Genomic DNA, 25602 nt, shown 5'->3' with positions numbered 1-25602 from the left:
AAATCAGTTCTGGAACGAGGTGATGCCTCTGACCATGGTTGTTGCAGGTGCTCAGGTGGAGCGTGTGAAAGCTAAAGCAAAGAGAAGATCACCTTGTGTTATTAAATCAGGATCACATTTTTCTAGCTTCTGAAGGAAGACCTGAATCATCTAACTAAGTTTAATATGAGATTCCTCAGGTATTTTTTTTCCTTCCTGATTTGCTATGAATTTTTATTGCTTAAAGATTTAGGAGTGGAGGGAGAGGAAGGATTCAAATGAAGCCTTCTTGATTTCTTTAGTAAAAGTAGAGAAATGCAGTGGTGAACCTCACAGGCACACTCAGCTATATGAATTTGACACATTTTGGGGAATATTGCTTTGCATCCCTCCAACACTATTTAAAGTGCAGAAAGAAAAAAGAAAAAAGGACATGAAAAGCTAGAAGAACAGAGAGGGCCTACAGGAAAATGATGCAGGGCATTGATCAGTTATCTTCACCTCATATTTCAGAGCTATTTCTTACCTTGCTAGATGGTTTGTCTTTTCACCTGCCTGTGTAATAGGAGTAGTACTTTTGCAGTTCTAGCATTGCAGTTCAACACTGTTAAACTGCAGTTTAACTTCTGCAGTTTAACCTTGTGCTTTTGATAGATGCAGTCATTCCAGTGCTCTGTCTTGAGGTTTTATTGAAAACAAAAATAGGTGTTTGCCTATACTGTTCACGTAGGTGTCAATGATGTTTTTCTTTCACTAGCTTTTTGTCTAATTAAAAGTGTATATAACTCTTGGGAGTGTTCTAGAAATCAGCTGGTTTTGACTTAATTTCAAGTCATTATAAACATGTAAAGCCATTTGTTTTCTGAATTCCAGGTGAGAATAATTGGGGTTTGAGGGTGGAGGGGGTAAAATTGGCTTTGTAGTCCATCTCTAAGGAATACACTTGATATGATACTGTTTGAAAATGACCTTGATGAACTGGGGGAAATTGGCAGAATTAGTGTAGTAAAATTTAACAGCTAAATATGCACTGTTACAACTTACCAGTACAGGGCAGGGGAAAAGTAGTATTAGAAGACAAATATGGGACTGATAGGGTACTGCAAATTGAAGGAGCTAACAGCATCTGAAAGAGATCAAAAGAGAATTGCTTTGCTGTAATTTCTGATAGTACTTCCCTTTGTGTCTGACCATTTTGGGCCCTGCATTTTAAAATAAATAGTTGGAGGAAGGTGTTCGTTACACAACAATAACAGACATCTTAGGTGTGAGTTTTGAAGGACTTTAGAGGAAATAATTTGTTGAGATCAACAAGAGACAGGCAAATATTTTGAAGAACAATATTCAGATATGTCAGTGGTTGAGAGGAGTGAACTATTGATGCTGTGCAATCCCTGTGTGCTGGCTGTAGGAGAAGCTGTAATTTGGATTTGGGGGCTGCTCCCTAACTCTGTATCTGGGAGGTGGCAGGCTCCCCTTTGCTGCAGAGCTGTTCAGGAGGGATTTGAGTCACCTGCCTGAGCTTGGGCTGGATGTTTGTGAAGCTGCCCCTGCGTGCTGGTGGCTCAGCTGCTCCCCGAGATCCTGTCCCGCCCACCTCTCTGCTTTCCCTGGAAAGAATTCCTGTGGCTGTAACAAACCTAGCTTTTGTTGTTACAGTGTGTTCTGCTGGATCCAGCTAATGGCTTACAAATGTTTACAGTGTGTAAGGGTAGTACAAGCACGGACAGCAAAACCAAAATGGTGCTCCTTCAGCTTCCCATTAGTTGGCTCACTGAGAAGCCAGCTAGGTCAGGTAATTTGATTTTTCTCTTGATGAGGATGTTAATTTTGGGCTCTGCTCTGCCTGCTGCCAGGTGTCACAAAATGCATGACACTCATACCTCTGACACTTCAGCTCTTCTTTCACACTTGGTTTGGTGAATGAATTCAAAAGTTATTACTAAGGGACTGGTGCTGCATAAATCCTAGGAACAACTGGAAAACCTTACAAAAAGCCAAGTTGTAGTAACTGCCCTAAATATTACAAAACCTTACCTTAGCAAAGGTAGTGATGAAGTAGTTAACAAAATTAATTTTCTTAGCTGAAATAGGTCTGATGTTTCCCTGGATCCAAGGCACAATAGAATGTGAAGCCTTTCTTGATTTTTCTCCACCCTCCAGACACACAATCTCTTTTTAAAAAGATAAAATAGATTATGAAGTATCTAAATGATGAAATTAAGGTCACGGGAAATCTCTTGCTATATCAGGAATAAACACCAGATCATCAGACGTCCTTAATCTTCAAGTTCATATTTCATTATGAATTCAAAACCTCTTCTATATTTATGGAGCTACAATTTTCCCAGCATGATGTGAAAGAAGATGGTCAGGGAAAAAAAACCCTCAAGGCTGAGCTGGCGTTTTCCAAATAGTAAGTACATGGGGATATGTTCAGCAAGCCACTGGAAGAGCCACCTATAATTATCTCCCACAGAGAATATGAGAAGAACTTCAACACTGTATAAAATGGAGTCAGGAGGTATAATAAATGCTTTTCAAAAGTGTCTTAGTTAACTAAAATTGTTGCAATCCTGGAGGAAAAACGGTGGTGTGCATTTATCTCCATCTGTGCACTTCTTGGCCGAAGGAAGCAAAAGGATATTTTATGAACTATCCATGTTACCCACTATAAGGGAAAACCTAAATCTTGTCTTTGATGTGTAATTCAGGCACTGATGTAGTTTAGTTGCATTATTTTCTTATCTAGTCCTATACTTGATTTTTTTCCACAGTAATTGGATAAAAGAATGGTTCACTGATGGTGAATTTCTTAACTGTGAGCCAGAGGCAGTTGCAGCTTGTCCTTTAATGCTAGAAATTCCTTGTAAAGTCTCAGTCATCTTTTTCCCATTAACCAGCAGAGCAGGTGTTGTCTTTGTTCTGTGCAGAGACTTTCATGGACCCCATCACTGCAGTGAGTGCCTCCCAAACACTCCTCTGAAAACATCCTGCTGGGATAGGAAAATATTGCTCTCCTTATTGTGTAGATGATCAGCTGAGAGATTTGGTGATCTGCCCACAGCAGAGAGAAATCCGTGGGAGAGTTGAGAATAAAACCTGCAGTCCCTGCTCACAGCCTTTGCTAACTCATAGTGCTTCCTTTTTTGTTGTTTTTGTTTTTTTTACACCAGCTGTGAGCTTCAGTTGCATGTTTAGAAGATGATGTTGACTTTTCCAAATCAATTGGTTTATAATTTTGGTGCTGCCTATTCCTGTCTATAACTTTTTTACTTGGTTTAAAAGTTTTTTAAAATTCCTGGAACCTCTAAACTTCTCAATCTACGTATTTCCTATCTTATCAAAACAGGAGGGAGGACTATTGCTGATTTGCCATCTTATTTGTAAATATTTAGTAGGAATGAGCTGAGGCTGGCACATGTGCTGGGAGTTTGGTAAGTGTAAGTAAACTAATAGATTCTAGTTAGTAAGTCACCACTTCTGTCAACTGTACAAACTAGAGGAAAAATACAAGATGATGATCCTAAACAACAGCCCCAGCCTTCTGTCAGAGCTGAAACACCCTTCAAAAATGTTTTTAGCATCATCTTCCTTTGTACTTCTTGTATTTTCTTCTTGGAGGTGAGTGAACAGCCTGAGTTTTCAGAGCTGGTGAGCACTGGCAACATCATACTGAGTTTGGAAAACTGCCCAGGAGGCCATTTGCCCTGCACAGTCTCACTGGCAGAGGAGCCTCAGCATTTGAGAGGGTGGAGATTCATGTCAAAATAGGAAATTCAGTGCGTTTCTTAGACCAGGTCCTGCTGTGTGGCAGGTGTGTGTGTGTCTGTGTAATGTGAAATCTGACCTCTAATACAGCCACAGGTTGCTGGGCTGGATGCAGAAATGAGAGTTGAATTGTAAGGACTGTGTTACACAGCCTGTCACATTAGGTAAGACCAGAAGGGATTTTGATTATTAGGCTGAAAATTTAGGGTTGTTGTGTAGGCATCTGGCCAAAAGCAGACTGGATTTGTTAGCTCCCAGGAAAGAACTGCTGTTTGTGTCTGCTGCAGAACTGTAACACTACAGTGTGGAACTGGGTGGTGGTGAAACAAGGAGCATCCTGAGGTGAGCTGGGGAGCCAGTCTCACCTGTACTCTGCTATTGTCTTAGGTTTCCCTGCCTTCACAAATGAATTGGTTCCTCACATCATTTGCTGAGCTGCTGGCAGTGCTCTTTTTTTTTCTCTTTTTTTTTTTTAATAAGTACTGATCTTAGAAAGTAAACCTTGAGTCTTTAATGTGTCTTCCCATACCTGTTTAATACCAGTGAGAGTAATCTTGTATTTGACCACAACTACAAGGGTTTAGTTCCCAGCACCCTGCATAATTGGTGGTTTCTCTGAAAAGACTGGGACAATTGCTGTAGGAAAAGGCCTCCAAAGAAGTTCCCTGTGAAAGCCAAGGTGAAGGTGTCAAGCCCAGACAATAAAACTGAGATCAAAGTAGCCAGCAGGAGGGGCCACGGAGGAACAGGTTGTCCTTTAAGCTTCACTGCATTGTGTGAGGTGTCACCCCTCTCTTCCTGTAATCAGATCTCATGAAGGAAGCAGAGCTGTTCTTTCCTGATGTAATTTTAGCCCTCAGCTAGATGATCAGCAGGAAAAGCACCTGCCTTGTTTGCTTCAGATTTGGTGATGGACCCCAGTTTCTGATAGGAGTTGGTTAATCCATAATCCACGCATGTGCTCACAGCAACACCTGCCATGCAGGTGAGCTTTTAATCTTGTTAATATGCCAATATAATATAGATTTTTTTTTATTAGCCTCACACACATACACACCCAATAGTAAATGTTGTGAGTAGGAAAATTTAATAAAATGAGATTATAAATGTCTAATGTACGTTTTGTTGGGCAATAAAGTTGCCCACGTGTTGTAATTGATGTCTGAAGTGGACTTGCTTGCTGAGGCCTCTCTAGGGTAGATTACACAGACTAAGAGAGCAAGTGAAAAAATGTTTTTCATGCTCTGCTTTTCTTCCTGTTTTGTCCACTAGCCTTTCCTCCTTAGCTCTGTCTTGGGTTGGTGCCCACTGTAATATCTACTGCCATCAAACTCAGCACTTAAAAATGAGGCACATGTTTGAAACATCTGCTTATTTGAGACCCTCCACAGTGACTATTAACTTGTGCCTCTGATGCTTTCCAAAGCCCTTGGTTCTCTTCTCATCTCCTGAGTGGTCCTGGTGCAGTCCTCTGGAGGTCTGTAAAGCAGGATCCTCTGCTTCTTGATTGTGTAGACATTGGAAAGTGAGGTATGAGGAAAATTTGGGTTCAGGCTTAAATATTCTAAGGCTCATATGCTTTGTATAGGTGGATCTTGGGAAATGTAGGTCTGTGGCACCTCATATGCAGTTCCGCACCAAACTTGGATGTTTGGTGTCATTTCTGATCTGCACAGAGAGGTGTTACCTGGCTTTTCAGCAGACACTCATGAACAGATGTCTGGGGAGGACCACGTTCAGCTCAGTAAATGAGGAAGAGCTGAATGAAACACCAATCCAGGTGGTTTGGATTGAAAGGTTTGTGACCCATCTATGTATGTCTGAATCCTGCTTGGGGGGTGTTCAGTCTTAAGCAGAAGATGTGTTAAAGATTGCCATTTGAACTGGGTCACTGCAGAGCTGGGCTTAACGGGGTTAATGGGACAGAGCCCTCTGAGCAGCAAAGGCTGTTTTGCCATTTATGCTGCAGGTCCATTTTGTAGGGGTGCTGTCACAGTCCTTCTGGCTGTTCAATATCTTCTTGGCTGCTTAATTGTGATGTAGGAATGAATATTCCCGTGCAAGGTAGTGGTAGGCCAGACACAATGCTCTCAAAACAACTTTGAAATAAGTTTTAAAAAACTGGAGTATGTGACCTATGACAAAAGGCACAGAATCTGCTCTGTAGGCTCCTTGGGGCAGAAATTCTCTCCCTGGAAATTGAGATAGATGAAGAGCAGGAACACTTGCCGGGGGAAAAAAACTGAGCCAAAATGTCTTGAAGCACAAAATATTATCTTAGGATAGCAGACTGAACCCATTTGCCACCCCATTACCTCTAGTAGACCTTTCTCCCCAGTTGTAGTTTTGGTCCTTGTCAAGTACATCTTAATTTACCACTCTGATGGTGTGATTTTTTTCTCAGCAGTTCTCCAATCTTTTTTGTACAGACTGGTTGGTTTTTTATCACAGTTACTGTCCTCTTTGTGGTCTGTTGGCAGTGCTTAAGAAGGAAATTGTGCAGGACTCACCTGCAGAGCTTCCAAGTCACAGGCCAGTATTCTGTGGGAGCAACAAACAGGGAAGGTCAAGAGTTTTCTTTTCAGGTACTGCAAAACTGCTTTGAGATGCTAGCAACTAAAAAGATGAAAATATCTAAGGAAGAGGTAAATATTATCTTTATTTTTTTTTAATGTAGGTAGGTTTTTTTCCCTTTTTTTGAACATGAGAGATTTTTATTAGCTTTTCAGCTGTGTTTTTAGCCAGCAGAGGGAGTTCAAGCCCGTATTTTACACTGACCTTGCAGGCTGGGCTGTGTGATCAGCACTTCTGGATGCACTTAATGGAACATTCTCAGCATAGTTAAGTGCTGGGGCCTGAATCAAGGGGGTTGGAATACAATCAGGTTTTGTTTTTTAATGGCAAAACATAAAAAGGTGTGTTTTGAGGCAGTGAATTATCAGTAACACACGTCTGTTTGCACCAAGATTTTCTTATCTGTTACACTTCTGCAGTGTGCTTGGAGTATGAAAATGTAAGCCTATCAAAGTGGCACTTGTTATAAAGTGCTAAATCCGGGTTTTTTTGCCTTATTGTTAAATACCATTAACTGTTAATGAGACTCAGAACAATCTCTGGTCTTTCAGAACCCCGGAGTGCAGCAGTGAACAGAATGTTTTGGAAATAACTTCTGTCTTTTAATGCAGTGATGAGATTTTCTGGTAGGTGGTTATTGGGAAAGAAGTCAGTTCTTCCTTCCTTTAGGTTTTTAGTGTGTTATTCTACAACCTGTATGCTCTGGTGAGAGGAACGTGCTGCTACATCTTGTGTGCCAAAATAGAATAGAAAGAAATAGAAATAGAATAGAAATTAAATAGGTGAAAGTAAATCAAGTGCTGATGCTCTTCCTTTAAACCTGTAATTGTGATTCCACTGTGACAATAAACTCTCAACTGAGCCTTAACTCCTGAGCAGTTGGGGTCTTTTATATCAGCTCAAGCTGATAACTGAAAGTGTGAACCACATTTTGAAGTAATTCATTGTATACTCTGGGCTGACAAATGTTAAATTACACTAATTTGGGCAGATGCACATGTTGTTGCCCTAGGATTCTGGACAGATTTTTCTTGTGTGCAACTACATATTGACAAAAATTACCTGTCTACTTTCTTGGGTTTCCTTAAACTGGCACTACACAAATGTCTATTTTAACTGCAAGGAAAGCTGAACTGTTTGAACTTTTGAGAACATAATTATAGGTGGGGTAAACCCCAAGTTCCACATTACTGCATTTCCCCTTCTTCACTTAAACCTGACAGGCTACCACTCGTGTTTATACACCATTGCAAACTAAATTTAGAAGTAGTAGTAAGGACTAAAACAAATTGTGCTTTGTCAGGAGAGCAAAGAAAAGAGCCAGGCAGTGAAAACAGCGCGGGGAGCCTGGCATTGACACAGCGCTGCCAAATCCAGGCTTTGATGGCCTCTAAAGCATAATACCAGCTGTGTGAAAGGTTTGCTGTGCTTAGCTGGCGTTATCTCCCGTGCAAAGGGAAGCACGTTGTAAACCAGTAAAAATTAACTGCTGCAGCACAATGCTGGGTTTGTGGCGGGGAGCTCAGATCAAGGTGTGCCGCTGCTGGCGGGACCATGAAAAGGACCGGGGCCATTTGCATACAGGTGAGGAGAGGCGCTGATGTCCTGTGCTCCCCAGAGGCCTGGGCACCACGGCTATGCAGAGTGCTGCAGCGCTAAATGCTGCCCCTAATCTGGGTTTTTTTGGTTTTTTTAACCTGGTTGTAGAGTAGGAGAAAATAGACAATCCCGGGAAACGTCATTGGGTGGCAGCAGAGCATTTAGCACTTGCCGTGGCATCCCAGCAAAATCAAGCTAGGAAGAGCTGCAGTTCTGCATGTTTGTGATATAGGTAACTGCAGATGTCATCTCAGAGTGGTATTTATGGTGAGACAGCCTTTTATGTTTGAGACACAAGATTTCTCCCCAAAAGTGTGTTTGCTTGTATGTATGTGTCTGTGTATATAAGTAAAAATACATATTTATATATAAATATGTATATGCACATAAACATAAAAGCTGTGTCTCTGCAGGTGATGCTTGCACTGTGATAGTGAGCAGCTTTAATGTCATGACTGCACCTAACAGTTCCTAAATGAGTTTCCATATCCTTGGCAGACCAAGCTTGTTCCCAAAAGATACATCTTGGTGCTGGTGCAAGTAAAAGCATGTGGAAGTTCTAAATTAATTTTTCTGCTGGGAAGAATGAAGTGGGTCTGTGAATGTGGCAAGAAAAAGTGATAGTTTTTATGAGTAATTTCTGGTTTTCTGTGGTAAAAACATGACAAGCAGGACAGTATTTGTTATCCTTTTAGGAAGAAGTTAACCCCTTCATATTTATTCTGCAGTGTGAGTATTTGGCCTTTTTGGATAATGTAGATAGTGCCTGAAAGACTTGGAAAATCTGTCCTGTATTTGGAACTCAGACTTAAGTGTCTTTTGGTGTGTTCATTTCGGTCAAGAGATGGAGCATTTGGTTTTCTTTGCTTTGTGTTTAACACCTCACCAGTAGCTAACACCAAGGGTTGTGTCATGGCTTTAAAGAGAGCACAAACTGCAGCAGGCATACATACAAACGTGCCTGTTTCCTTTAACCAGTTACATCCTCGTTTGCTAGCTTGTTAAAAATTGTGTGTGAGTTGCTGCTCCTGTCAGTAAATGTCTTACCTTCCACTGCCCGTTCTGCTGTCAGCGCCGTGGAAATGCCATCCATCTCCTACTTAATGGGCAGTGCCACTGCAAATGTGGAAACTCAGTGACTGGAAGGAATTTAACATCTTTTTTTTGCTCCTTTGCCTGGGAATAAGAAAGTTAACACTGTCCCCATGGCTTCTTTCAGGCAGCAGGGACAGGCTGCCTTTGGGAATTGTTTGTCCCTGAAATAGGGAGGGACCTCTGTGGTTCACTGCTCCTACTGAGCCCTGAATGTCAGGTGCCAATCCCTTCTAGTCTGGCACGAAGATCTTGCCCTAGTGATGCTGAGGTTTTTCTGAACTACACTGGTTTCTCTTTGGTTCAAGCCCAAAGCCCACACAAACAAGAACAAGCTCTGAGCAAGAGCTGCCCTGTTCTGAAGCACTTACCAAGATCAGGATTCAATGCTTGCTTCTGTATCTCCAAAAGTTATGATCTTGCACCAGTAAGAGGCAGCATTTTGTGGCTCCCAGGGAGCCCTGAACCCTTGTTTGCTGGTGACATGTGGCCTCTGCAAGGGATAGTGGCATTTGGCTCCTGCAGAGCTTAATAAAGCCTATTTTTATACCACATGTGGATTCTGTTGGGAACTCTCTGAGGAAAGGTATCTCTAAAATTACATTGCTCTTTTGTTTGTACAAATTACTGCAAGAGATTCTCAACTCGCGTCTCTCAGCTTCTAGTATGTAAGACATCAGGTGTCCCTTGTTTTGAAAAGCTGGAAAACAGGCAAGAATCAACGTGAGAAAATAAACCTGTTCAGTCACAGGAAGGTTCCTTGTATCTGGACCAGATGTCATGAGGTTATTTCATTAGATCATCTTTGTTCTATCTGCCGGGATTTAACTACGCTGCACTGATGTCATTCCTGAATTTTTCTCTTATTAGTTTAAATAATTCCCCTGTTAATTGCTGCACCCACACAGCTCTGAGATTGTCTTTATTTGCCTATACACCAATGAAGTGTTGCTTTATGCAGTGTTTCATTATTTGTTTCCATGCTTTGTGTGCCTTTTGCAGAACATTGAGGTGGTGGCCTGGAAATGACAGGAATTGTTGTACTGAAGGTCAAATGTGCAAACTGTTAGGATACCTCACTAACCTAGGAACACAGTCATCAGTGAGAATGTGATGGTAGAAACAACACCTGAGCTTTTGATCTGCAGACAATTCATAAAAAGCTGCTATGGGGTTATGGTGGAGGAAAATGTTGGTGACTAATGGGAATATTCTCGTTTTTTCATTTGTGGTACATGTACCAGAATTTTCTTGTTTTCTTTTGGACAAAGACACTGCTTGAGGAAAGAGGCTGATACTGGAAAAACTTCTTTTATTGGAGAAATCCATTATACCTGTTCTAATACTGAAGTTTCATGGTCTTTTCAAGACTCTGCACTGCTTCTGTCTCTTTGAGGAGTCAGCTCTCTAAATCTCAGCTTTATAACCCTGAGTTAATTAATAGTTCTTTGGAGCACACTGCCTCTGGCTTTCATTTTCTTCACATTCAAGGATTTGCCAACCTGACTGCAGAAAAATCATGGTGCCTGTTGTCCTGTGCCTATTTTGCATGCTGCCAATGGGAAAAGTTGCTTTTCCCCACAAGTTTGCAATGACATCCTCATCTTCTCTAGGGGTTACTTCAAGAGGATAACCACCATTTCCTTCCAGTTCAGCTTCCCTGTGTCCAAGACATTTGATGGTTTCCAGTGGGTGGCGAAGGGCAGTTTGCAGGCTGCTAATTCCATGTGTACCTGTTTCAAAGGATGTATCTTAGGGCAAATCTCCAAGAGGCATAAAACCATCAAGTTAACAAAATAACACGAGGATCTGTGAGGTCAGCACTGACTGTAGGGCCCTTACAGCCTCAGTGGCTGCGAGGCCACTCCTGCTAGTAGTGCTTGCAGGAATTTCTGAGGGTTCCTTTGGATTTGCTGTGGATTCAGCAAAAGTGCTGAATTTAAAAGGCTGAATTTTGGGATCATTTAAACAAAAGGTTGTTTTAGCTAGAAAGCTTCAGAATGTGCAATTATGAAAGACCTACACAAATTCTTGAGCAAACAAAGAGGAAGGAAGGTGCTGCTGTTGTGAAGGAGGGCGCCTGAAATCATCAAAGCCTTTGTGCATTTTTGGGACACTTGGTTACAAATCAGATGTTTATGCCTCTCCCAGTGTACCACAGACCTTTGGAATTTAATGTGGCCCTATATAGAGGAAAAGATCATGTATTACTCATAAAATAGTGTATGTCTGTTTTTCTCAGTTCACCAGTGGTGGACTGAAGGATTGATCACCTGTTTTAGTTTGAATTCACAGCTGAAGTCCTCAAACTATGCTGTTCCTGCCACAAACCTGGGTTTGTCAATCTGTGCCATCTGAGTGCACGTTGTGGGTTGCAAACCTTGCTGAGCCTCGAGATCCATCCTCTCCAGAGCTGAGTGATATTCACAGCAAAATTGTCAGATGTCCCTTCTCAAGGAAGTGTGGCATTTTGAAGCATTCCTGCTTTTCTGCAGAGCTGCCAAGTGCTTGTCTTTCTGGAATGTGCAGTTTTAAGCTTTTTAGATCTGCCTGATGGTTTCTGGTCTGTGTGAGGGATGATAATTAGATAATGTGGATGTAATGACCCATCTTGATCTGGAGCTGGTGTCTCTCCACAGAAGCAGTGGCTGACTGCTCACTGCACACTCAGGAAAGGTCTCCCACTCCCCTTGTTGCATGCCCTGCTGAGTTGGGTTCAAAACACAACTTGGTATTCTGAGAACGTAGTCAAAGGTGGAAACCTGAGCTTCATGGGAAAGAAAAGAGATCCTTTTGGCATGTCAGAATGGGTTAGTTCTTGCAATAACCCCATGCTTTCCCACCAGTGGGAGCACTGAGATTCTGAATTCCCACTTCCTTAGGAGGGGTGGAAATTCAGCTCCTACCCTGCCGAATTTGTGGTTGCCTTTGAGCTGTTCTGCACAAGAGTGAATGTGTTCTCTATTCTATCTCCACTTAAAGGTCTGAAAGATTTTCTTCTGTTTTCAGTGGCCTTTGGACAGTCCTGGGACAGTGGAAGGTATCCCTGCTCCCAGCAGGGAGCTTGGAATGAGATGATCTTGAAGGTGCCTTCCAACCCAAATTATTCTATGACAAACACAGATTAGCAACATACCTATAGCCTGACCTCTTGGATTTTCCAAGAGCTTTGCCATTAAGAAAATGAAGTATGTGATTCCTGTAAAATTATCAGTTAAAAAAAATATTTACATGTGAAATGTGTTCAGAAACAATTGTTTAATGTTTTTGTGGGTGTCTTCCTGAGTATTCTGAAATTTTTCTATATCCAATTCTGGCCTTTCAAAGGAAAATTTTTGCAGTTTGAATGTTCTTCTGCCTGTATTCAGGCAGCTCAATGAAGAGAAAGGAGTAATTTTGAACAGGTAAAATTTACTCCTAAGTATCCTGAAAAGATGCGTGAACAACACTCAGAAAGAAAATATCCACCATGATTTATTATTTCACGGATGCCTAGAATAAATGTGATTCCATTTCATCCTACTGAAATTGTTTAAAATAAGTATTTTCTCAAAGAACTGGTGATTTAGGTTCTATAATGTTTGGCATGTTTGTTATGTGCTTTCTGGGGTTCCTTTTGCAGAGAAGGATAAGTATGATTGATATCACTCTGGACAGCATTAACCTAGGGCAAAAGCAGTCTCTTTCTAGTCTCAATTTCTTATGGTAGTGTCTTGAAGTTGGTTAAGATCCAGCCTGTGTTGTATGAGTACACAGAACAGCAAATAATCCCTGTCGTAAAGAAACTTGAACCAAAAAGGCAGCGTGAGGAGAGGGGCATACAATTATATAATAAATTGAGCCCTGACTTGGGAATGATTCCCTTCCTGTTGAGAAGCACAGAGTGTTTTACACATAGATTTATGTGTACTCAGGAGCTGACATCTCCATGAGCTCCACTCGAGGTTTCTCAGGAGGAATACCTGTTTGAGTATTTAGCAACATTCTTACCACTTTTGATGCAAAGGTTATAAAGCCCCTTCAGGTTTTCTGTTTCTCTGTTCTGGAGCATAGCAACAGCTCTGGATTCTGAAATCCCCAAATCCTTTTTAAAGCTGTATGCATTTTGTGTCTCTTTTCAGACATGAGCTGTTTCCTGCACAAGGTTCACCATTCAGAAACCAATTTGAGCTGTGTGAGGGTTCTTGTTTTCAGTATATCAAGTGTTACCATCTAACCCCAGAATTTTGACTAATGCCCCCTTCATTTGTTGTTGGGGAAAAAGAGCAGGAAATTTGGGAGCTGCCTTGATTTTTAAAACCCAAAGCACACAAAGGCCTATTCTCTTTGCAGCAGCATCTCTGCTGAAGCACTCAGGAAAAAAAGCAAGGTGTGAAACACTAGATTTCTTTTTTTCTCTCCTGAAGGTTGGAGATGGGTTTGGAGAAGATGTTGTTTTTGTTTTTGTTTTGTTGTTGTTTTTTTTTTCATTTAGCCAGGCAAGTTGATCATTGTTAATAATGCTACCTCTACTGTTTCATTCACAATCTTATTTTAAGGAAATGTTTGAGCATTGAGCATTTTTCCCACAGCAATGAAACAATGTACCTTTCCCTGCCAGAGATCCCATTCACGTATATCCTCTTCATTCCTGTAGCTGGAAGGTGCAGCTTGGAATTCTTCCAGTAGCCCTGCTGCCAATTTGCCATCATTGATCATTATCAGGAGCCATTTGGCTGAGGTGTCTCAGGTGTAGCAAAGCATGTTCTTGCTGTGTGTGATGTGTTTATTACCTGTGTCAGCCCTTGGGGTCCTGCTTGTGCTGGTTTTTGGAAGGTTTTTCCCTCCATACCTGGCTGTAGTTTGCCAGGAGGTGGCTCCAATGAAATCCTTGTCATAGTGCAGTGATTGGTGAGGGGGGTGTGTGATGAAGCACACAGAGTTTGCTGGCACCCACACTGTAAACAGACCTGATTCAATCCCTTGGCACTCCATGGAAGTTCAGCTCTTGAATTCAATGAGAGGAGGTGCCTGCGTAGTGCTCTTCTGATGTAATAGTCAGTTCTGAGCCTCCAAAATAGTGTAATGTCTGTTAGGAGAGTTATGAGATGGTGTCATTCACATAGATTTGGTATAATCCTCAGTTAAGCAGAAAGGAAAAAAAAAAAAAAAGGAGGGAGGTGAGGGTGGAAAAAGGAAAAGCCTCTCAGCAGCTCTTACTTCAGTTGCAAAGAAATCAGCTTTTTGTCATGTGAAGGTACCTCACAGTATTTACTGCTTTAGGGTTTACCAGTAAGTGACACAGCAAGGACTCAGCACATGCAGATAATTCACAAAATGCTGTAAATGCTTTGCATGCTGATTTATTTCTAAACCCAAAATTTCATCCCAAGTGGGATTTTGTTTTTTTTCTGTGCCAGCTAAGCACTTAGACTTGGTGTCATGCTTTGTACCAGTGCCTTGTTTGATCAGTGTAGCTATTTAAGCTGAGATACAAAAAAAAAAAAAAGGAATTTTAAAAGTTCAATTGATCTTAGTACTTTATGATCCATCTAGTGATGCTTGTTGTATTTTGAGTTTTTCAATTCTGTGTTATTAGCATTACCTATGCCATATGAGATATTGTGTAAAGATACTTTTATTGAAAGTAAAATAGAAACTGGAAATTTTTCTGTTAGTCTAAAGTTTTATAACAGCTTGTTTATTCATAGTCTAAATTCAGAGACAGATTTGACTTGTACTTTAAGAATAATAGTCTCAGAATACTACTAATAAATGCTGGAGAACTTGTCAGTGCTCAAACAAGCTTGGAGATATTTGAATTGTTTGCCAGACTTGGCCTTCACACTGATGGAATTGGAGCTAGAATGTATGTTCTAGGTGGCTGGTCACTGCCAAAGAGTTATTCTTAGTGTTTGTGGTTGTCCATGCCTCTTGAACATTTTCATCATCTATTAATCATTATTAACCCTTTATAAACCATTTATAAAAGTACCCTGAATAAAAAAGTGTGACCATTCAGGGTTTTTTTCCTCAGGTTTAATATTAAAGGCAAGTCCAAGGTCAAGATGGGCACGGGGAGGCTTTGGGGAGCTGATGTAGTTTATATTTTGGCCAGTCAGCTGAAGAACCACGTGGAACTAAACTTAGTAAAGTGCGGGCAGTGAAGAAAGTTCACACGGTGTAATATGCTGTGGGCAGTATTAATGTTGATTTACCCAATCTGTTAATGGCATAGGCTGTCTGGACCTTTGGAACATTCCTCAGCTCCTTATTTAATGTAGGAAGAATCATTTCTGAAATTAGCATATAAATTGTCTGGAGTCAGCAGCCCTTTCAAGCAGTGTTCTACCCTTGTGTCATGGCACAGTAGCTGTTCTAAAAAAAAAAAGATATTTCCCAGTCAGGCACGTTCTCATGAAGAACAACTCTTGACTTGATGTTGTATTCTGAAAAAGTGCATTAAACCTGAGGAAGTTCATTAAGTTTATAATGGAGAAATGGTCAGAATTTGGTTTGTGCATTTAATCACAGTAATAAGGGGAAGTGGATTATGATAAGGAAACCCCTGTCCATGTAGGTTGATGGGTCTGTAGGTGAAACTGGGGGCTTTGCTGACTTTGACATCAAGTTTTTTTCCTTTCCTTGCTCTTCCACTTGAGTACAAGCCTTGCTGTGGGGTGTGCTCATTGCAGGGCTCCCTCTGACTGGCACGCGGGTGAGAACAAGTCTGCTGCTGGTACCTGGCACTGGGATGCTGCCAAAACAAGGTGCCAGGACCCTGATAGAGGCAAATCCTCCTCCCTGGCTCTTGTTCTTTCATTGCATCTTCTGAAATCCTGTACTTACTCCTTTCTACTTCACTTGCCAAGGGTAACATGCAGCACTATCTTCTAGGTATCATCTTCAAGGAAAGATGATAAAATATGCATTCAGCCTGGGAATTCCTGCAGGAGTCAAGAACTTGCCTTTTAGAAAGAGTAGGTGTAGCCAGAGGTGAAAAATAAGATGTTCAGTATGATGTGGAAGGTTTATTTGGCATCAATCTGAGATGACTGCACTGAGCAGTGAAGCCAATCAAATCTTTGTACTAGGAAATCATGTGTTCTGAACATGCCATGCACTTTACAGAAGAACTATTCCAGGAATGTTGCTTGGGAGTTTTATGTGTTGATTTGGTATTTATTTTTCTTCTCCCTTGCTCCAAAAGCCAGGTGCTTTAATCACAATGAAAATCCACTGCCCAGGTCATGGAGAGGAAAAAAAAAAAAGGAAATAATGCAATTACAGCAAGTCCTAAAAATGATCTAAAATGACATTTTTAAATGCAGCTGAATAATAATTTTAAGTTGGACTATTTCCTTACCTCCCCAGAGTTAAATAGTGAATTTCTTACTGAAAATGCCTTAGTGAAAAGCTTCTTTCCATTCCAGAAAGGTTTGGCTTGTGGCCAGGAAAGCCTGCAAGGTGCTGGATCTTAAATTTGTCATGGTCCCAGTGTCCATCCTATATTTTGCCCTAGTATTCTGAAGAAAACACGTGTATCAGAGGAGGGTGGAGATGAGGTTTTTTTTCCTGATTAAATAGTGAGGAACTGTTCAAGGAGGTAAAAAAACCCTGACAAAACCAGCTCCCTCAAAACAATTTTTGAAAAAAATTATTTTACAAAAGGAAAGCTGGTGTCGGTGAAACACAGGAGTGCTGATGGATGCATACTACGTGCAGCAAGCAGGGTTGGTGTTGTGTGCTAGAACAGGGAGGCCTTGGCTGGTGTCTGTGGGCCCTGAGCGTGATCCAAATCAAAAATCCCAGTACAAGGTGACAGGCAGAGGGTGTGGCTTGTGTTGGGTGTTCCAGCCGGGCTGGGATGGGCACGCGGAGCCTTCCCCGCAGAGCGAGCGATAGCAGCTCTTCTGTGATGGGAGCTGAGCAAGCCAAGGCTTGCGTGTGTTTGACAGGTTTCAGGGTGGCTGACCCAAAGATAACTGTGCTCAAAGGTGTCAGAATGTTCCAGAAGAACCAGTGCAGGCCCCTGGGGGTAGTGCTTTGGGGCAGGCAGGCGTCTGGGGAGGTGCTCTGTGACATCTCAGTGCGCTTCTCTGCCGTAGCTCCCGGCGAGCTGCCTCTGGCAAGCCTGGGGTGGTAGCTGTGCTTTTGACAGGTACCTCTGAGGGACCAAACTTGGGAGTACCTCAATGAATTTGTGCCCAAGTCAGCCCAAATTCTGTGATGTGAAAATGTGGTGTTTGTGGGGTACAGTGTTGTGTTCTTACGGTCTGCGTTTGTTTGAATGGTCCCCAGAGGAAAAAGGGCTTGGAATTTTCTTATCTGCGCTCCTCTGATATTTTGTAGCTTGTGGTAAAAGATGTGTGCTTGTTTTTATGTTTTCCCCTAAAAATATTTCTGCTTCAGTGACACTTGAAATGTTTCAAGGGTTTCCCCCTCCCTTATTCCTCAGTTTAATTGGAATTATGGTGCCTATCAAAAAGTATTACTGCGAGGTGACCTGGAAATAATAATTTCCTTTCATCTAGACCAAACATTTGTAGATCATTAAAATGTCACAAATAAAAAGAGTCTTAGTCACAAAGAAATGGTTTTATATGAGCACAGTAAAATATGAGATTTCATTATATATAAAAAGGCCATGTTTTGTACTCCTTGTTCACAGAGGAAACCTCCAACACATGTGGAATGCATGGCAGGATGTAGGACCCTCTAAGGGCTCTATACAGATATGTGAAGGGGGAGAGAGGGGAGGAAAAAAAAAGGCACAGTGGCCATGAGGAAAGGACCCCTTTGAGTAACAACTGGAGCATGTGCTGTGGGTCTCGGGGAGGATTTGTGCAGGGATCTGGCAGCGCCTGTGCGCGCATTCCTGCAGATCAGACAGGTGTTAAAGTGAAATGGTGCCCGGGGACGCAGAGCCCTCCCCGCTATCAGCACCCGGCCACATGACGGATCCTCAGGCAGCCAAGCACAACTGCTGAGGCCTTTGCCAAGGGCTTGAGATGCCAAGTGCTGAGAGGGAGGATCCTTGCCAGCTTGGCACCTTTAGGCCATGTGGCTGCTGCTGGCATGGAGCTGTTGTAATGTGCTGGGGAGAATGGAACCAGAAACTGTCTTAATAGTCCCGTGTGAATGAAGCGCTCTTATTGTTGTGAATATAAAATATTAATGACCTTACAAACGTGTTAGAGTGGTTGTACATGACTTTGGCACCTGTCCAGACTGGCAGTGGTGAAATCAGAGGATTGCCTCCTGGCAGCCAAATTTATTTATCCCCCTGCCCCTCCCCAGCATCACACTGGAAATAAGAGGGGAACTATTTGAAAAGAGTTGACATCTGGAGGAAGATGTTCATTGGCTCCTGGGATTTGGATCAGTCCCTGAGCTGGTGCCTTAGGAGTGGATTTAACCAATGCTGTAATCTTCTGGCACCTGTTGCAGTTTTTGGCAGTGGCACAGGACAGCTTGGATTGCACTGGGACTGGAGCAGCAAACATATGCCTAATGCCCGTCCCAAAAAGAGTGACTTAGTGCCCCTAATGCCTTTGCTGTTGTTTTCCACTTTCTCTTCTCTCATTCATCAAGCTGCTGTTAATGGTTATCATTACATGCAGGCGAGCACCCACCAGCATCTTCAGACAAATCAAGGGTAAAGCGAGAGGCAAACAGGAGCTGGGAGAGTTCTGTCTTGTCAGAATCCAGCTACTGTCTGCATTTGTTTTTCAGTTGTTTGTCTGGACCTGAATCTTTAGGAAGTGTGGTAAATTAAAGATTCCTGGAAAAATGATACATATGCCAGCATCTGAGATGTGATCAGAAGAAGAGTATTTGGTTTTCTAAACATGCTAATTGAAGTAACCAGGTCTTCAGGAAGAGGTTTCAGAGGACCCATTGAAGGAAGTCTCAGCCTCCGTGTCTCTGTACCAATGGTACATCTGTAAATGGCTGGCATCCAGCAAAGCTCTTAAGTGCATGCTCAGCTCCAGCACGGCTTGGCTGCAGTGATGTTGGCATGTTTGGGGCATTCACATGCCTGGGGAGAGGCACATGCCCGTGTGCCCTTGTGGATAACTCACCCTTCCTTGTGTCCTACAGGCCTGCAGCCAGGAGTGTGGGTCCGGTGTGCAGCTCCCACAGAAGGTATTGAAGATGGCAGCAGGGTGGCGCTTCATCTACAGCTCCGGGGTTTTTATCCTGCTCTTGGACATCACTGGAATGCAGAGGTGAAGACTCCTGGAAAAGGGTATGAAGCCTACCAGCAATGTGTGTAACTTTACCTTGCCTGGTGCCTGTGCAGAATTTAGTGGTGTTTGTCTAAAGTGACTCCAAGTAACCCATGCAAAGTTGTGGTGAAGACTGAGAGCACAGAGGAAAAACGTCACGCTCAGATTAATTAAAATCCATGCTGCTGCATCCCGCTTGTGGGTGTTTGTACAGAGGGATATCTCAAGGGGTGCACGTGTTAAAATTTATCACTGTGTTTGGTGCCTTGCATACAGTCAGTATTGAGAGCTGAAGTGATTAATTAGGTTTGAAGAGAAAGTCCTTGTATACTTATGGTGGGTCTTAGAATTAGACCATGGGCTTCTCATCTACCCACAGATGAACAGTGGTAAAGACTTTTGAATTATAAACGCACATGATTGAGTTAAATATAATACTCGTGGAGTGCCTCTGTGTACATCTCATTAAGTATCTCTGTCAAAATACCTGATATAGGGAAAAAATAGAAATTCAAAGGAAAAATTCCATGAGTAACAAACAACTGTGCCCATAAAGTGCAACTCATACAGTAAAGTCCAAGCAAGCAAACTCGGTGAAATATTCTGCTGTGTGCAGTTCAGAGTCCACTCAGATATTTTCCAGACTACCATCTGCATCAGAAATTTGCTGGACAAATAACTCTGATTCTGTCCAGTAGCTCCTTGGTATGCCTGAGGTGGAATTCTGAAAGAGGAATAGCTGGCAAGTTGTGTTTTGTTTTACCAAAGCCTGTTTGAACCACAGGGATCATAGTGCATCTCTGGTTGTTGGAACCTGCACTCCTTTATTTTAAGAAAGTTAATTTCTTGGGGATCATAAAAAAGCCAGATGGAGAGAAGCTATCCTGTTGTGGGAAAGTTCTTAGTTGCTTCATTGCAATAATTGAAAATGGCTTTTAAAATAGTCTAAAGAAGTTCACTTATGCTAAGACCCAAATTTCTTCAGGAGGGGAAGGAAAAAAAAAAGGCAAGTGTGAGAAATACTTTAAAATAGCTTTATCCAGCTTTTTGCCCCTGGAGGAGGAAGTGAGATATTTAGGAAGCAGCACATGTGACAGATGCTGCTCAAGATGCTCAGCACATTACTTAAAGATGCTCTGTGACCATCATGTTGCGAGGAATAAAAGAATGTGACTGCAAGTGGAACAGTCCACATTTACTGTAACCACATCTGTAGCCTCGCCACTCTCACGTGATGGCCAACAAATTCCTGCTGGCTCCTGCAGTATTCCTGAATGTATCTGGGCAGTGCAAAGCAGCCCTGGGTCGGGGAGCCCTCTGCTTATCTCCAAGTGAGCTGGCACGTCTGGAGCAGTTTGCCACACAGGGACAGCAGCGTTGGTGCCAGAAGCAGTAAAGCTCTGTTACTGCCATCCTTGGTTAATTAGCTCGGGTGTCACAGCGAGCAAACACGGCTATATTGCTCCTGGTTCTGCAGCAGAGTTAATTGAGACTGGCTTGGGGATCTTTGCCCCTATGTGTGCTGCAGACATACCCAGGAATGCACTCCTATTGTTGGCTGAATACTGTATTTTCACATAAATGTGGCAGGAATATAATTGCGGGGTGCAAAGGGAAGGCCAATATACATTCGCTTCACTTTAGAAACTAAATTAAACCTTTGACTTGCCTCACTTCTATACCAGCTCCCTGCAGGCATTTCTACAGGCTTCATTAGAGCCAACCTAGAGGCCATGGAAAAGGTCTTACAAAAGACTAGCCAGGAAGCCAGTCCCAGCCCCAGATCCTGCTGCTACAGAACACAATCTGCCTCTTGGCACCTCAGCCTTGCAGCTGCCAGCCCCTCTCCTTATGTGGTCACTGGTGCTGGCTCGGAGGCCGGGGCAGATAGACGAGCAGGGCTGAGGGGGAGCACATTCATCACTGCCAGCAGCCAGTGGAGGCAGTGCCAAGTCACTGTGTAACCAGGCACATGTGCCAATTTGCTCAGTAATTGGATTGCTATTTGAAAAATGGAAGCGGTGTCTAGAAAATTCTAACCTCCGCGTTTATGCGGCGTGAAGCTGGCGACTGAGGGGCCGGACAGGAAGACTGGAGGGGATCAAGCAGAGGTGTTTAAGGAGAGCAAGTGTAGGAAGTAATTTGATTGCTTTCCAGGGTGTTACAGCAGCCTCAGGAGCAGCCTCTCTGTACCAGAGAGACAAAGAGCAAGACACAGTGCAGGGGAAAACTGTGACATTATGGCCAAGCTGTAACCCGTTGTTGACTAGGGAAAATCAGTGAGGACTTGTCAGCTGAAAGCCATTTGTACAAAGAAAACATCATTGGAAGGCAAGGCTGGATATACTTCTGCAACTAATTTTTTCCCTAAAAAGAAAAAAAAGTTCTTAAAGGGGATTATTTTGTGCTTTTAGGGTTTTCTCAGAGCCTGTGAAGTGTTGATTCTGTCTACTGTGTACATTGCTCTCAAATGCATTTGGTGCACAAATTCCATTAATCATAAATGATAGTGAATTATCCATCTACAGAGAGAATTTGTGATTCATAAGTATGCTTCTGCCACAAATTATTTCTGCTCCTTTTGCAGTCAAATTCAGACTTTGCGTTGACTCCAGTAGAAGCACCATTACATACAAAAATACAGTAACACAAGTAGTCCTGCAGGCATTTCATTATTCTTTTTAGTTGAGCTCACTGGTCACCCTTATTCAGCTGAAAACTTTGACCATATGGGGATGATGGATTATAAATTGTTCCTATGATAATATTTGAAGTACAGTCCAGTTGCTAGCAGATGTATAAAAGTAGTGCCTTGGTTCTTCATCACTGTGAGCGGAAACTCAAGCTGGAAGCTCTGCATTTAAAATAATAACAAGTAAAAATCTATGGACTCATACTGAGGAAGAACTATTTGGAACCTCTGTGAAATGTCTGATTATTTATCATGCACTCAGACCTGGTAGAATGAGGTTAACACATGTCAAAGCAGAGGCTAAGGAAATTTTGAGTCACATTTCTGCCCCTAGATGGAGTATTCTGCATACTGACTTGTTTTTTTATATATATATATTGGGAGAATGGAGCTGTGTTAGAAGACTTGAAATGCCTCTTGTTCTGAATTCTCTTTACAGTGTATCAAGTGCTGCCCGTTGGGACTAGTCTAACTGGGTCCCAGAGACCATTTAGAAGAGAAAAATCAAAATAAGGTTTGTTTGTGTAATTAATTGAACACTGCACTTTCTTAGCGTCTCCTATTTGTTGGTGATAGATACGTGTGTTAAAATGCAGGAAGCCTATGCTTTACAGAGCATCACTGATTACTATGAAACATCTGATATTTGCAGCTTGCAGTGCTGGATGTTTGTGTGATTTTCGTGGTATTCTCCTTCTATGAGTATGCTGTGAATGCCATGGTAACCTTAACTGCTTGTAAAACATTTTAATAGTGACCACTGTAATATAGTGGTTGTGTGCAAACAGCATGCACCACTGCTTCAGAGGTGTTTGGAGCACTTTGTTTGGGTCACAAGTGGAGTAAAATGTTGCCAGACTTGGAGAACTGAATCTAAACTTGCCAAACAGGGAGCTGAAAGTCAGGTTTGCTGTTCTCCAGCTCCTGTCTTTGATCATCTCTGGAGTTTCATTGATACATTCCTGCCCAGCACTCACACGCTTAGCCAACCATGGCTCCAGAAAGCTCCGAGCTGCTTGGGAAAAGCACTTGGCTGCAGGCACTGCGTTCGGAGGGGGTGGGTGTCAGATGAGAAGGCAGCTTGTGAAAAAACCTCGCTTGTTTTGTGTGTGTGAATGAGAATTCAGCTGCAGGCTCTTAGCCTCAGGTATGTTTTCATGTGGGCTTCTGGTTTAGCCCAGGAGGGACCAGCTGGAAAGTTTGTCCCTGGACTGGGAGCTGAATTCCTGCGGAATCCGGGATTTTCATTTGGACCTTTTTAAATATGATGTCAATGCCAGCAGCTTCCTAACAACTGTTCTTGAAGCTCAGAGCAGAATTTAGAGCAGACCCTTGTGAGTTAGGGAATTGCACAAGACATCCCTTCTCAGAAGAGAAAGAAAAGGCCCAACAAAACCTAAGCCATCTGACCGGAGTCCTGAGAAATGCTTTCCAGCTTTCAAAGAAAGAAAGGGTCTTAATTCAGATTTGCCAGAATCGTCTAATTAGTCCCTTTAATGCCGTGCACCTTATAGTCTGTGCCACCGGATTCGTCCCATAAACGAGACGATGGGCTAATTCATCTTGGCAGCAGCAAACAGACCTTGCGATTGTCCTCCTCACAAACACCGGCCTGATTTTAGGGAAACGCTCTGCCCGAGCCTGTGTCCCTGCTCTCCCTCCCCCGCGACGCCCCCTCTTTCTCTGAGTGCTTCTTGCCCTCCTTCTTCCCCACCACCCCAGCCCGGCCTGTGTCTCGCACACAGTGACATACCTCACACATTTGCCACTGCTAACAACAACCTGTCAACTCTTTCTTTGCACCGTGCTAGGCGCCTTTTGTTTCCGCGGCCCAGCAAGCCTTGCAGCTGTTGTCCGAGGCCTGCTCCGACAGCCTGTGATCAGTCAGCTGCAAAATCCTCCCTGAACAACTCGGTATTCACAGCTCTAATCGGGCCAGCGGACTGTTTCCTCCTCTCTCGCAGTAAATCTTGATCACTTGCGCTCTGCTCGTCAGTTCGTGGCGCCAGCCCTTTGGGCTGCTCTCTCCCTTTCCCATACTCAGCCGGGCTGTGTGCTCGGAATGCTAACTCCAGCCTTGTTTAGGCTCGGGGCTGCCTCGCTGCTGCCATCCACATGTTGGGAAGGTCCCCCACCTCCCCCTTGGAAGCTGGACGTGCGTTGTGTCGCTCTAAAGGTGAAGATATCAGAGGCTCCCTTCCCCTGCCTCGGCCCGTTTCATACTTTGTCCATATAAGTTAGTTGTGCAATGATCTTTCTGTTTGCTCCCTTCTCTTTAAGAGCTGTCTTTGGTGAGGAGATGAGGGTGAGCTGCCCAGCCGGGGGAAGCTGCTGATGGCGAGGGAAAGCCTGGGGGAACTGGCACGAACCTTAATTTGATCGCATGCCCAGGGCTATTAACCCTCCTCCTAATGGTCCCCCCACAGAGGAGTCGGAAACACATTTCTCTCTGTGACTTGATGCCATCGCAGTCTTTTGAAAGATTTACATCAGAGGTGTTGAATTGTGAAGCAGATTTCTTAAAAAAAAAAAAAAAAAAAAGAGAGGATCAAAGTTTGTTTCCTTAGTATCCTCAGCTGAGCTGAGGAGAGTCCTTGGAGAGTTTAGGGTGGAGGTTTCTGTCAGCGTGGAGTTCCTGAGGATTTATACTGGTGGAGCTGAAAGCACAACTTTATCTGTGCCTGTTGCCTCTTAGGATACAGCGTGAAAACTCCTTCTGCCTCCTTAGGGAAAATGCTGTGCGTTTTATTTCCCTGTATTTGGGCCTGGGGTTGTAGATGACAGTCTAGTTAAGCCTCAGTTAAACAACACATTTTGCAAGAAGACTCAGCTAGCTCTTAGGTGAGGCTTACTGGAGACCACTTTTAAAAAATACAAATTATTCAGGAGGGTTATTTCAGTTTATAAGGAGCCTGGGAAACTTTGGTCTGAGCACTGGCATGAGGGCTGAAAACTGATGGGTTTTAATTTTCTCTCTGAGACTGAGTCCACCTCTGGCACTGGAAAACCCATTTCTCTTTCTTCATCAGCTTTCCCCACCTTTACATCTCTGTTTCAACAGTTCCAGGAGTGTGCATGTGCACATGTGAGCAGGGGTGAAAATTAACCTAGTACAGAAATTCCTTCAAGAGTACAACCTGAACTGGCTTTAAAAATGTTGTTTCTCTTAGCTTTATGAGGCAGCTCTAAAATAGATGCCCCTTGGAAAATCTGGGTTCATTTCACATTTGGACTTTCTACACATCAGTTTTTTGTCAGTACTTGATATCTGTTAAACATCCTTGTATATCCTAGTTTTTAAAATTTGTTTACTTTTCAGGAAACTCATCAGTAGCTAGAATTTACATGTTACATGATAAGGTGGAAGCAAACATTTTGGCTTTAAGCTACAAAGGAAGATTCTGGGAGTCTGAATCGAAAGTGAATGGAACAAGGAGAGAAGACTTTCTCAAAATTATTATTTTTTTTAATGAAAGCAATACAAAATACAGACAGTATGCTGAGTCTCTTCCTGCAGAAGTAAGCAAGGATGTGCACAGCTTGTCTCCACTTTCCACAGTAGGTTGCCACATGTCCTGGTTCTCATCATGTACTGATGTTTGTGCCCTGAAGTGAAGGGGTTTTTTTTTGGAGCATGTAGCTGGTGCTCACCTTGGCATGGTTGTAATTTCATAATTGGTGGTT

General features: G+C 42.7%; 1 protein-coding gene across 1 annotated transcript in view; it reads left to right on the top strand.

Moving 5' to 3' along the window:
• The window catches only part of TPCN2 (two pore segment channel 2), a 53230-nt gene that overhangs the window by 24551 nt on the left and 3077 nt on the right, over window positions 1–25602 (top strand). The window contains exons 25-27 of the transcript XR_010080424.1: window positions 19099–19246; window positions 22358–22432; window positions 25238–25476. The gene's annotated coding sequence lies outside the window, so the exon portion shown is untranslated. The remainder of the gene's footprint in view (window positions 1–19098; window positions 19247–22357; window positions 22433–25237; window positions 25477–25602) is intronic.

Source organism: Prinia subflava, chromosome 5, assembly GCF_021018805.1.
Source record: "Prinia subflava isolate CZ2003 ecotype Zambia chromosome 5, Cam_Psub_1.2, whole genome shotgun sequence".
NCBI lineage: Eukaryota > Metazoa > Chordata > Aves > Passeriformes > Cisticolidae > Prinia > Prinia subflava.
This window is presented reverse-complemented; position numbering and strand designations above follow the sequence as displayed.